At 45.8% G+C, this 11767-nt stretch overlaps 1 protein-coding gene across 3 annotated transcripts in view; it reads left to right on the plus strand.

The window, feature by feature from the left end:
- Positions 1-2326: 2326 nt before the first annotated feature.
- CALN1 (calneuron 1) overlaps positions 2327-11767 on the plus strand; it is a gene marked incomplete at its 3' end in the record, with an annotated part of 477379 nt that continues 467938 nt past the window's right edge. For all 3 annotated transcript variants that reach the window (XM_082358663.1, XM_082358672.1, XM_082358675.1), the window contains exon 1: positions 2327-5441. The remainder of the gene's footprint in view (positions 5442-11767) is intronic.

Here is an 11767-nt window from a genome sequence, read left to right on the forward strand (position 1 = left end):
CAGTGGGCCCACAGCTCTTGCATGAGGCACAGACTGGTTTGGGGGGCCAGCCCCACCTACCCACATGCCCACAGTAGTCAGCCCCACCACAACAGAAGGGTGCAGGCCCATGTTTTTTTCTAGGAGTTTTATGGTTTCAGGTCTTGCATTTAAGTCTTTAACCTACTTTGAGTTTATTTGTGTGTATGGTGTGAGAAAATAGTCCAGTTTTATTCTTTTGCATGTTGCTGTCCAGTTTTTCCAACACCATTTATTGAAGAGGCTGTCTTTTTTCCATTGTATATTCTTGCCTCCTTTGTTGTAGGTTAGTTGACCATATAAGTGTGGGTTTATTTCTGGGCTCTCTATTTTGTTCCTTTGATTTATGTTTGTTTATTTTCAGTACCATACTGTTTGATTATTGTAGCTTTGTAGTATAGTTTGAAATTGGGAAGGGTGACATAGGTTTTAGCAATTTTTTTTTTTTTGGATATGTCTCCTAAGGCAAGAGAAACAAAAGCAAAAATAACAACTGTGACCACATCAAACTGAAAATCTTTTGCATAGTGAAGGAAGCTATCAACAGAATGAAAAGGCAGCCTACTGAATGGGAGAAGATATTTGCAAACAATATATCTGATAATGGATTAATACCCAAAGTATAAAAAGAACTCATACAATTCAGCATCAAAAAACCCAGCAGTGCAGTTAAAACTGTGCAGAGGATCTGAATAGACATTTTTCCCAAAGAAGACATGCAGATGGCCAACAGACACATGAATAAATGCTCAATATCACTAATCATCAGGGAAATGCAAGTCAAAACCACCATGAGATACCACTTCACACCTGTCAGAATGACTATTCTCAAAAAGACAAGAAATAACTAGTGTTGGTGAGGATGTGGAGAAAAGGGAGCCTTCGTGCCCTGTTGGCAGGAATGTAAATTGGTGCAGCCACTATAGAGAACAATATGGAATTTCCTTAAAAAATTAAAAATAGAGCTACCATTTGATCAGTAATTTCACTTCTGGGTATTTACCCACAGAAAACAAAAACACTAATTGGAAAAGATACATGCACCCCCATGTTCACTGCAGCATTATTTACAAAAGCCAAGACATGAAAGCAACCTAAGTGTCCATCAATAGATAAATGAATAAAGAAGATGTGGTACACATATACCATGGAATACTACACAGTCATACAAAAAATGAAATCTTGCCATTTGCAACAACATGGATGTATATAGAGGGTATTATATTAAGTGAAATAAGTCAGATAGAGAAAGACAGTTACCATACGATCTCACTTATATATGGAATCTAAAAAAAAAACCCCAAACAAATGAATGAATATAACAAAACGGAGACAGACTCATAGATACAGAGAACAAATAGGTGTTTGCCAAGGGGGTGGGGGTCGAGGGGTGAAATAGATTAAGGGGATTAAGAGATGCAAACCTCCAGTTATAAAGTAAATAAGCCATGGGGAATGTAATATACAGCATAAGGAGAATGGTCAGTAGTATTGTAATTACTTTGTATGGGAACAGATGGTTACTAGACTTATCGTGGTGATCATTTCATAATATATGCAAATGTCAAATCACTATGTAGTACACCTGAAACTCAGATAATATTATACGTCAACTATATTTTGATTAAAAAAAAAGACCTCTGCCATGACTAGTCATTGGCTGGGAGCAGCCCAGCAGAAGCACGGCCTCCCTCTGTATGAATGTGACGGTAAATCCAGGTGGACTGCAGCCAGGCTACCAGTCATTTATGCTACCTACACTAGGAGCCCTGAAAGGTGCATTTTCATGGCTGCCACACTGTTTGGCTGAGTTCCAGCCAATGGAATGTGGGCAGGACTGATGTGTGCCTCTTCTAGGTCTGGCCTATAAATGCTTTATGCTGATTTCTCCTTGTCTACTTGATATGCACAAGTATAGGAACCTTGGAGCCATGTGCTGAAGAACCAAAGATAGAAGAAGCTTGACTCACCACTTGAAGAAGAGCCACCCACCAATCAGAAACACTCATTTAGGGCATCCCTTAAGTGAGAAGATTCTATTGTGTTTTTAAAAAAGAAAAGAGAAAGGAAAAGAATGAATTTGGACCCCTACCTCTACAAAATTAACTCAAAATGGATCAAAGACCTAAGTATAAGAGCTAAAACCATAAAACTCTTAGAAGAAAGCATAGGAGTAAATATTCATGACCTTGGATTTGGCAATGGATTCTTAGATATGGCAGAAATAGTGCAAGCAACAAAAGAAAAAATAGATAAATTGGACTTCATCAAAATTTAAAATTTTTGTGCAACAAAGAACATTATCAAGTAAATGAAAAGACAGCCTACAGAATGGGAGAAAATATTGGCAAATCATATGTCCGATAAAGATCTGGAATATATAGAGAACTCTTATAGTTCAACAGCAAAGGACAACCAATTTAAAAACGGGTGAAGGCACCCTAACACCATACACAAAAATAAACTCCAAATGGATTAAAGACCTAAATGTAAGGCCAGACACTATAAAACTCTTAGAGGAAAACATAGGCAGAACACTCTATGACATAAATCATAGCAGCATCGTTTTTGACCCACCTCCTAGAGTAAGGGAAATAAAAACAAAAACAAATGGGACCTAATAAAACTTAAAAGCTTTTACACAGCAAAGGAAACCGTAAACAAGACAAAAAGACAACCCTAAGAGTGGGAGAAAATATTTGCAAATGAAGCAACTGACAAAGGATTAATCTCCAAAATACAAGCAGCTCATGCAGCTCAATATCATAAAAACAAACAACCCAATCCAAAAAATGGGCAGAAGACCTAAATAGACATTTCTCCAAAGAAGACATACAGATGGCCAACAAATACGTGAAAAGATACTCAATATCACTAATCATTAGAGAAATGCAAATGAAAACCACAATGAGGTATCACCTCACACTGGTCAGAATGGCCATCATCAAAAAATCTAGAAACAATAAATGCTGGAGAGGGTGTGGAGAAAAGGGAACCCTCTTGCACTGTTGGTGGGAATGTAAATTGATACAGCCACTATGGAGAACAGGATGGAGGTTCCTTAAAAAACTAAAAACAGAACTACCATATGACACAGCAATCCCACTACTGGGCATATACCCTGAGAAAACCATAATTCAAAAAGAGTCGTGTACCACAATGTTCACTGCAGCTCTATTTACAATAGCCAGGACATGGAAGCAACCTAAGTGTCCATTGACAGATGAATGGATAAAGAAGATGTGGCACATATATGCAATGGAATATTACTCAGCCATAAAAAGGAATGAAATTGAGTTATTTGTAAGTGAGGTGGATGGACCTAGAGTCTGTCATACGGAGTGAAGTAAGTCAGAAAGAGAAAAACAAATACCGTATGCTAACGCATATATATGGAGTTTAAAAAAGTGGCCCTGATGGCAGGGCAGGGATAAAGACGCAGACGTAGAGAACGGACTTGAGGGCACAAGGGGGAAGGGGAAGCTGGGATGAAGTGAGAGAGTAGCACTGACATATATACACTACCAAATGTAAAATGGACGGCTAGTGGGAAGCTGCTGCATAGCACAGGGAGATCAGCTCGGTGCTTTGTGACCACCTAGAGAGATGGGATAGGGAGGGTGGGAGGGAGGCTCAAGAGGGAGGGGATATGCGGATATATGTATACATATAGCTGATTCACTTTGTTGTAAAGCAGAAACTAACACAACATTGTAAAGCATTTATACTCGAATAAAGATGTGAAAAAAAAATGGGTGAAGGATTTGAATAGACATTTCTTCCAAGAAGATGGCCAACAAGCAGGTGAAAAGATGTTCAACATCATTAGTCATTAAAGAAATGCAAATCAAAACCTCAATGAGATTGCACTTCACAGTCACAATGATGACTATTAAGAAAAAAATAAGTGTTGGTGAGAATGTGGAGAATTTGGAACTCGTGTACATTACTGGTGGGAATGTAAAGTGGTTCAGTCACTGAAGAAAACATTGGTGATTCCTCAGAAAGTTAAACATAGGGGCTTCCTTGGTGGTGCAGTGGTTGAGAATCCGCCTGCCAATGCAGGAAACACGGGTTGGACCCCTGGTCTGGGAAGATCCCACATGCCGTGGGGCAACTAAGCCCCGTGCGCCACAACTACTGAGCCTGCGTGCCTAGAGCCAGTGCTCCACAACAAGAGAAGCCACCACAATGAGAAGCCCGTGCACTGCAACGAAGAGTAGCCCCCGCTCAGTGCAACTAGAGAAACCCCGCGCGCAGCAATGAAGACCCAACACAGTCATAAATAAATAAATAAAATAAATACATGTTTTTTAAAAAGCTAAACATAGAATTACCATGTGACCCAGCAATTCCACTCTTAGATCTATACCCCAAAGAAATGAAAACAAGTACTCAAATAAGTGTACCTGAATGTTTACAGTAGCACTATTCACAATCACCAAAAGGTAGAAAGCCAAATATGCATCAATGGATGAATGGATAAAAATATTGTGGTGTATGCATACATGAAGTACTATTTGGTTATAAAAAGTAATGAAGTACTGATACTTTGTACAACAATGTAGATGAACCTTGAAAACATTATGCTAAGTGAAAGAGACCAGACACAAAAGGTCACGTATTATACAATTACATTTATATGAAATGTCCAGAATAGGCAAATTCATAGAGGTGGAACACAGACTGTGGTTGTCCGGGGCTGGAGGTGGGAAGGAAGTAACTGCTTAATAGGTATAAGGTTTCCTTTTGTGGTCATGAAAATATTTTGCAACTAGATAGAGATGGTGGTTGCATAACATAGTGGGTGTATTAAATGCTACTGAATTCTTCACTTTAAAAAGGTTAACTTTATTTTGTGTGAATTTTACCTCAGTAAAATATATATTGGAAAAAAAAAGGATTAGAGGAAGCCAACAGCCAGTCCCGTAGCGGAGGACTCTACCCAGGGTGCGTGGCAGGTGGGGTGAGGCAGGAAGTGCAGCTCAGATTTAAGCAGCAGCTTAACCAGGAGCGTGTCCAGAAGGAGATGCACCCTCACCTGCCTGGGTGGTTGGCGCTCTGCAAGGGGCTTCTTGGGTCACCCTGCTGATCCTACAGCTTCTCGCGAGTTAATCTGAGCCTCTGGAGGTTTTATCAGGCTCTCTCCAGCTCCTCCTCCACCTGCCTGGCCGGCCAGAGGGCCCTGGCCAGGCTCCAGGGAGCTCGCGGCTCACTTCTCCGTCCTGCAGCCCAAGCAGCCAGCCTCGCCAGGGTCTGGCACACCTTCAGTGGGTTCCAAGGGGCCAGGCTGGGGCCAGCTCTGGAGTGGGGCTCCCCAGCTCTGCAGACACTGCAAATCCTTCTTCTTAGCACAGCTGGCAGGATTGGGACAACTTTGGCAGCTCTGGGAAAAGGGCTTGGGACCACCTCCAGGAACACCGGTAAGTGATAGGCTCTGAGCTCCGGGGCCTCATCAGGGGAATAGACTGGCTCTCACATGTTTGAGGTGTATGTGACCCACACTGATCTCCTCACCTTAGACCCACAAGAGGGCTTTAGCTGTTTTCTGCGGGTAAGGGCGGGGGATATCTCATGGACATGCTTCTGGCTAACTTCTACTTGATCTTCAGAGCTTAACAGACATCACATTCTGCAGGAAGCCTTCCCAAGCCCTAAGGTGCCCTTTCTCTGTGTCCTCAAGGCATCTTGCACTTTCTCTGTAGCATTTTCTATACTAGATTATAAATGTCATACGCTAGCCGGTGGACTCCCTTTTTGCTGGGTGCCCTCTTCCGAGGGTCCTCTTACCTCCACATCAGTGACCCTGTCGGTGTCTTGGGTGCCTGCTATTGATCTGGGGAAGGAGGGCTAGTCCCTTCTCTTAATTTGCCAGGCAAGTACCTGTTCACTATTATGTGCAAATGTACACACACACACACACACAACCTCAAGGAAAGTTCAGTCTCAATCCAGGTGCCTGTGATAGACTCTAAACTGTACAGAACTGGGGTGGCAATGGGCCGAGTGATGAGCATTATAAGCTCAAATCCTTGCACCACACCAGGCATGGATCTCCCTGACCAGACCTTTAGGGCGTTGACCCCCAAGTAGATGTCCTCTTGGTTGACCAGATCTCCCACTTGGACCTGTTTCTCGTCCTCATTCTTCTCCATTTTGCTTTTCTCCTTTCCCGGGTGGGAGCTGTTCCCTCCGTTGGGGTATCCCAGCTCCTCATCAGTATTAGAGTCCCCATGCATTTTATTGCTGCTCAGAGTGAGGGGGAGACTTGGAGCCTGGAAGTCAGACAAGAGAAGGGAGGAGACCCTGACCTCCGGGGCGAAGCTTGCTTTTTCTTTTTGTTCCTCTATGATCGCTCCAAACTCTTTTTTTTAAATGACAAATCACTTATACTGCAAGTGTTAATCTCCTGCCCACAGACTTCAATGATCTACACACAAGATTCATGTCTTCCTGCTGACATAATTTTTGGACTTTATTATGCTGGAAGAGTGTCTGTCTCTTTCCCAACCTTGACTGTGACATTACAAAACCCGCTTCTATTGATTTGACCTTGGAGAACTCTGTTTTCAAATCCCACTTCTCATTTCCCCCGGTTGCAGCAATTAGGGCTGGTGGTGAGTGGAAAGCTGTTAGTCTTGGTGCAGATAGACACAGGCCAGGTCTTAAAACTCAAGTTTTGGGCTGGGAGGAGCCAGGCCACTGGCAGATGCAGGAGGTCATGGCTATAGCCTTCCGTACGAGTGAGTAAGACACAGCCCCTGGGCTCAATAGCACACAGTCTAGTGTGTGTTTGGGAGCAGAGAGGCCCCTGGGAATTCAAAATGTGGTGTAATAAGTCTAAAAGGAAAGTACATGTTGCTTTGAGAGCACAGAGGATGGGAGCCTAAACTTGTGCATGAAGGAAGGCTTCCTGGATGAGGTGATGTCTGAGTTGGGCCATGAATAGCAAAACAAAAGTTATCCAGGAGCATATCCATCTGCACCATGATCCCCAAATTCTCTCCTCTCTCTCAAGTTCTGGAGACACTAGAGAGGCATCTGAGATGCCCTCCTGTGCTTTGTCCGGGATAATTTGGTTTGATAACCTTCTGAAGCATTAGCTGGACCGAGGCAGCCATGGCTATTCCTCTCCGACGCTAGGCAGATGTGGAGACCTCTAGAGGGACTGGAGGTTCTTGGAAAGACTTGGGGTTGCCATATGTGGTACCACTCCTGATTTCTGTCCAGGAGAGTCTCAGATATGAGATGAATCCGAGTTTGGGTCGTAGGATATTAGTGGTTTCCACTCTCAGCACCTTTGCTATGTGATGGCATCCGTCCCAAGGACTAAAACATATGAATCCAAGTGGGAGCCATAAGCCATCCTCACAGTGACTGTTCCTCCTGTGGCTGAGGAAGGGGGCTGGAGATATTGCTCTAACTTTGCTTGAGTGGTGTACTTCCCAAAGCTGGAGTCGTTCAGGCTACAATGTCACCTGGGACAGCCGCGACTGGAGAGTCTAGAGCAGGCTTTGCTCTGCCAAATTGAATGAACAATCTCAGATGGGCTAAGGAAAACTTAGCTTAAGGGCTTGGTGGGACCTTGGCCACATGAAACAGAAGGCAAGATGAAAAAGCCGGGAATATGTGGGATTAGCACGCAGGGATGGGCTAGCAGTGGGATGCCCTTGGGGTGGATGTGCCTAATATTGCTATTTGGCTACTATTATAATATGAATTCAAGGGAGGGACTCTTTTTCTTCTTCTTCTTCTTCTTACTGTTGAGGGGGCTTGAGGTCTAGGTGGGCGGGGGGATGAGAATATACAAAATAGGGATGGCGTTTTTATTATTTTGCAAAGTAATATTAGTCGTACTTTACCCTAGCTATCAGCTGTGTCCCTGAGTCCAATTGCATACAGAACCCAATAAAAGAGATACCTATCTATTCATGGCTATACAAAGACACAACAGAGCCTTGACATTACTGGTTTTCAGGGTGGAAGGGGAACCATATAAGCATTTACCCCTTCTGCACAGCTACCCTGGGGTAGTGGTGGGGGTGCCGTTTGATGTAACCAACAATGAGGTAGGGACTCAGTAAGAGATCAGATCTGTCCCATTCCCAACCAGTTTGGACTCAGCAATCTCAGGTTCTTGCATGTTTTTTCCTTTAAGCTTATAGTGATCTTCTACTATAATCCTGCAGTGATCTTCCTCACTCCACTCTGAGCTGTCCTTGGATCCTTGGAGTTCTCTGAGTTCCTAGAAGAAATGGTAGTTGGCTCCAGGATGGTCTTTTATCTCCTGAAAATGTGCTAGTTCTTGAACCTGAGAAGGCAGATGAGGGGGGTCCGGTCTTGATCTCCAAAGACAGCCTGCCCACACAGGTGTTGAGCCCCTGTGGCCCAGCCTCTGCCCCAACTGGCTCGGCAGGTGGGGTGCAAGCAGGCTGGGTCCTCCAGAAGAGACTCAGGGCCCAGTCACCTTAGTGCCTGGTCACAGTTTATAAAGAAGCGGGCGGTGGAGAAAGAGGCTTTTGCCAGGCTCTTATTGGCAATAAATCAAATAAATTTTTATGGCAGTGACCCTTGGATGGCGGCATTTGGAAAGATTCCCTCTGTGTTTTCCAACTTTCAAAGATGAGTGTGCATTAGTTGTGTCGAAATTGCACGGAAATTAATAAGGACTCCGGCCAGGGAAACCTCAGAGTGGACTAAGGTGGCTGGACTGGAGAGAGCCGCGTGGGGGTCTTTTGTTTTGGGGGTGGGTGGGTGCTTTGGGCATCCTAGCAGCTCCCATCCCATTCCCCACTCAAGCTTCCTTGCACGGCTCCTATCTCTTGGCCGGAAAAGACCCTGGTTGCAAGGCTGGCTGGTGGCAATTCATGCCCCTGACAGGGCTGCCCTTTGCCTGGAATCTCACCGCTTGACTGTAGCCCTCTCTCCACGGTGGGTTTTCTGTGTTTGGAGCCAGGATACTGGGGCCGTGGACATTGCTCTGCTTCACTTCTTCTGGCCTCAACCTGTGTCTGTACACACACGCTTGTCTGACTGGTTTGTTTTCTTAGAAGCCAATGGTTTTATTGTTGAGTTTGGCATCTCGTCCGGCTATGAGATAGGAGAGGAAGTTCGGTCTTTGAACGTCGGTAGATGGCCTTGCTAAGTGACAGCAGTGTGATTTAGGGAAATGACACTGATGCTCGCTCACATACGCCTTATCCAGAGCACCCTGCGGGGCTGCTCTACTCCTAGAGGCTTGGACAGTGTGGCCAGCTGTGCTGACGCCCAAGGTCAGGTGGACAGAACGAGGCTATCCGTCAAGCTGTGAGCCACTCATCACCTTCAGAAAGTTCACCTGGGGATGTCGCCCCACCTCCCCAGGCCGCTGCGTTAGCCAGTGAGCCGCTTGGGGACCTAACATCTGCCCAGGCTGCACCTCTGTGTCTGGATTTAGAGCGGCTCCTGAGGCCCTAGCCCTCCATGTTCTGGGAACAGATTCCACTAATAACTCCTCGCATGTCCAGTTCATGCTCTGAGTCTGTCGTGCCCTCTCATAAGGTGTTTGTGGCACCAGGTGTGCCACCCTCTCGGCCCAGGGAGTGGGACAGAGAGAAGGAAGGAGGAAGGAGAGAGGAACTGGAGAGGGAAGAATCTGGCCGTTTGGAGAGAACAAAGCAGGCTGCCGTTTCTGCTCTTTGCAAATCCTCTGAGGCCTTGAACTGCAGGGCAGTGAAGCAGAACTCAGATTCACCAGGGATTCAGGAAAGCAAAGCTCTGTGCCCTGTAGTGGGGGATGGGGGGCAGAGCAACATCTGTACCAGGTCCACATCCACCAGGTAAATGTGGCCGTGGAGGCTGATCCGTGATATGTTAGGGAGCTGGGCATAAGAGCAGATCAGGAAGTTAGAGCTGGGATTCAAGAGGAGACTTCAGCCAAGACCTTACGTTTATACAGTTGATCCCACGGGCTCACAGAAATCTCCTGGGGCAGTAAGCTTGGGGATTTTCATCTCTGCTTTACCACCGGAGGAATGAGGTGGACGTCTTTTTTTTTTAATAATTTAAATTTATTTATTTATTTATTATTTATTTTTGGCTGTGTTGGGTCTTCGTTTCTGTGCGAAGGCTTTCTCTAGCTGCGGCAAGCGGGGGCTGCTCTTCATCGCGGTGCGCGGGCCTCTCACTATCGCGGCCTCTCTTGTTGCGGAGCACAGGCTCCAGACGCGCAGGCTCAGTAGTTGTGGCTCACGGGCCTAGTTGCTCCGCGGCATGTGGGATCTTCCCAGACCAGGGCTCGAACCCGTGTCCCCTGCATTGGCAGGCAGATTCTCAACCACTGCGCCACCAGGGAAGCCCGAGGTGGACGTCTTTTTGCCTTCGTGGGAGAAGGCTGTACGTTGGCGCTTGGACTTTGGTGCTTTGTAAGCTGGTGGCTCCAAATCTTGCACGCCCGTATCCCATACACATGGGAGCCATGCCGTGTTGGAGCGCTTTCCCTTTAAATTGGGACCCTATACATTTACTTTGATTTGGCAACCCATGGGCAAGCCTACAGGAGCAGAGGCCTCTTGTTCTTGCATTGAGGGGGCGTGTCTAGCCTACTTCTGCGGGCAAGGACACAGTGAAACCACTCTAGAAAATTTGACTAATGTGCGGAAAATGAGAAAATTAGTAAATCATTACTTGTGGTTTATTCCAACAAAGAAGACAACTACTTGCTTACTGAGCAGACTTTCCCTTGATTATAGGCCATTAGTGGCTCCCAGATCGTTGACATTTGACGTGAAATTCATAGGTGTGAGTTTTACAAAGTTTGCATTTTACACCAGGGAGCTAAGCTCACTTAGTTTGTTAATGTGGAAGTATATACTCTAGTTCATTTGAAACAGAATTTGTGGGACTACCTTGTACAAGGCACTAAGAATAGGAGGACACCTGCTGGTACTCTTACGGAGCAGGAGGCAGTCATGTGGCTGTACAGGGTGGTAATTGCCCCCAGGGAGGTAGGTACCCTTCTCTGCCTGGGGGAAGCTGGGAGGAAAGGTGATCCTTGGGGTGACATCAGAGTCGGGCCTTGAGGGATAAGTAGGAGTTCACTAGGGCAGCAAGGAAGGACATTCCAGGATGGAGGAACAGCAGTGCTAAGGCTCCATGTGTGAGGCTGGCCTCTTCTGGGAGCTGCAAGTGGTTGCGTGCGGCTGGAGCTGATTGATGTGCATTAGGAGGGGACCTGGGAGGAGAGGGGGATGAAAGGTAGATTGGTGCCACCAGTTTACAAAGGGCCTTTTAGATAGAATAAGGAGTTTGATCTTACCCACAGACCACGGGTAACAAATGTTTTGTATTTTAGACCCATTGATCCAACCGTGCTCCGACTGTCAAGCCTTGTTCACGTTTCCTTCATTGCTTACTTGGATTGTACCGCAGATTCCTTAGAGAATGCATATTGATGAAGGATCGTTTAGGTACATCTCACGATCCAGCTTAGCCCCATAACAGCTTCCTCTCTCCTTTACCGTGAAGCACACAGGCCGCGCGGGTGTCCCTTGATTACTTACTTCTCCATCTGACCATGAACCAGTGTCTCCGCTTGGTCAGTGTTGGTGTCCTGCTTGCCTGGTGCCTGGTACCCTAGAGCCTCTTCTGTCTGTCGGGAGCAATCCCTCTCCTGTCACATCATCAACACCTACTTATTCACCAGGTCCCACCTCAGGAGCCTTCCCCAATTCCTGCAGAGTAAATCAGTCCTCAGATGAGAGCTGGCCAT

The sequence above is a fragment of the Balaenoptera borealis genome, assembly GCF_965194805.1.
Source record: "Balaenoptera borealis genome assembly, chromosome: 16".
NCBI classification, from domain to species: Eukaryota; Metazoa; Chordata; class Mammalia; order Artiodactyla; family Balaenopteridae; genus Balaenoptera; species Balaenoptera borealis.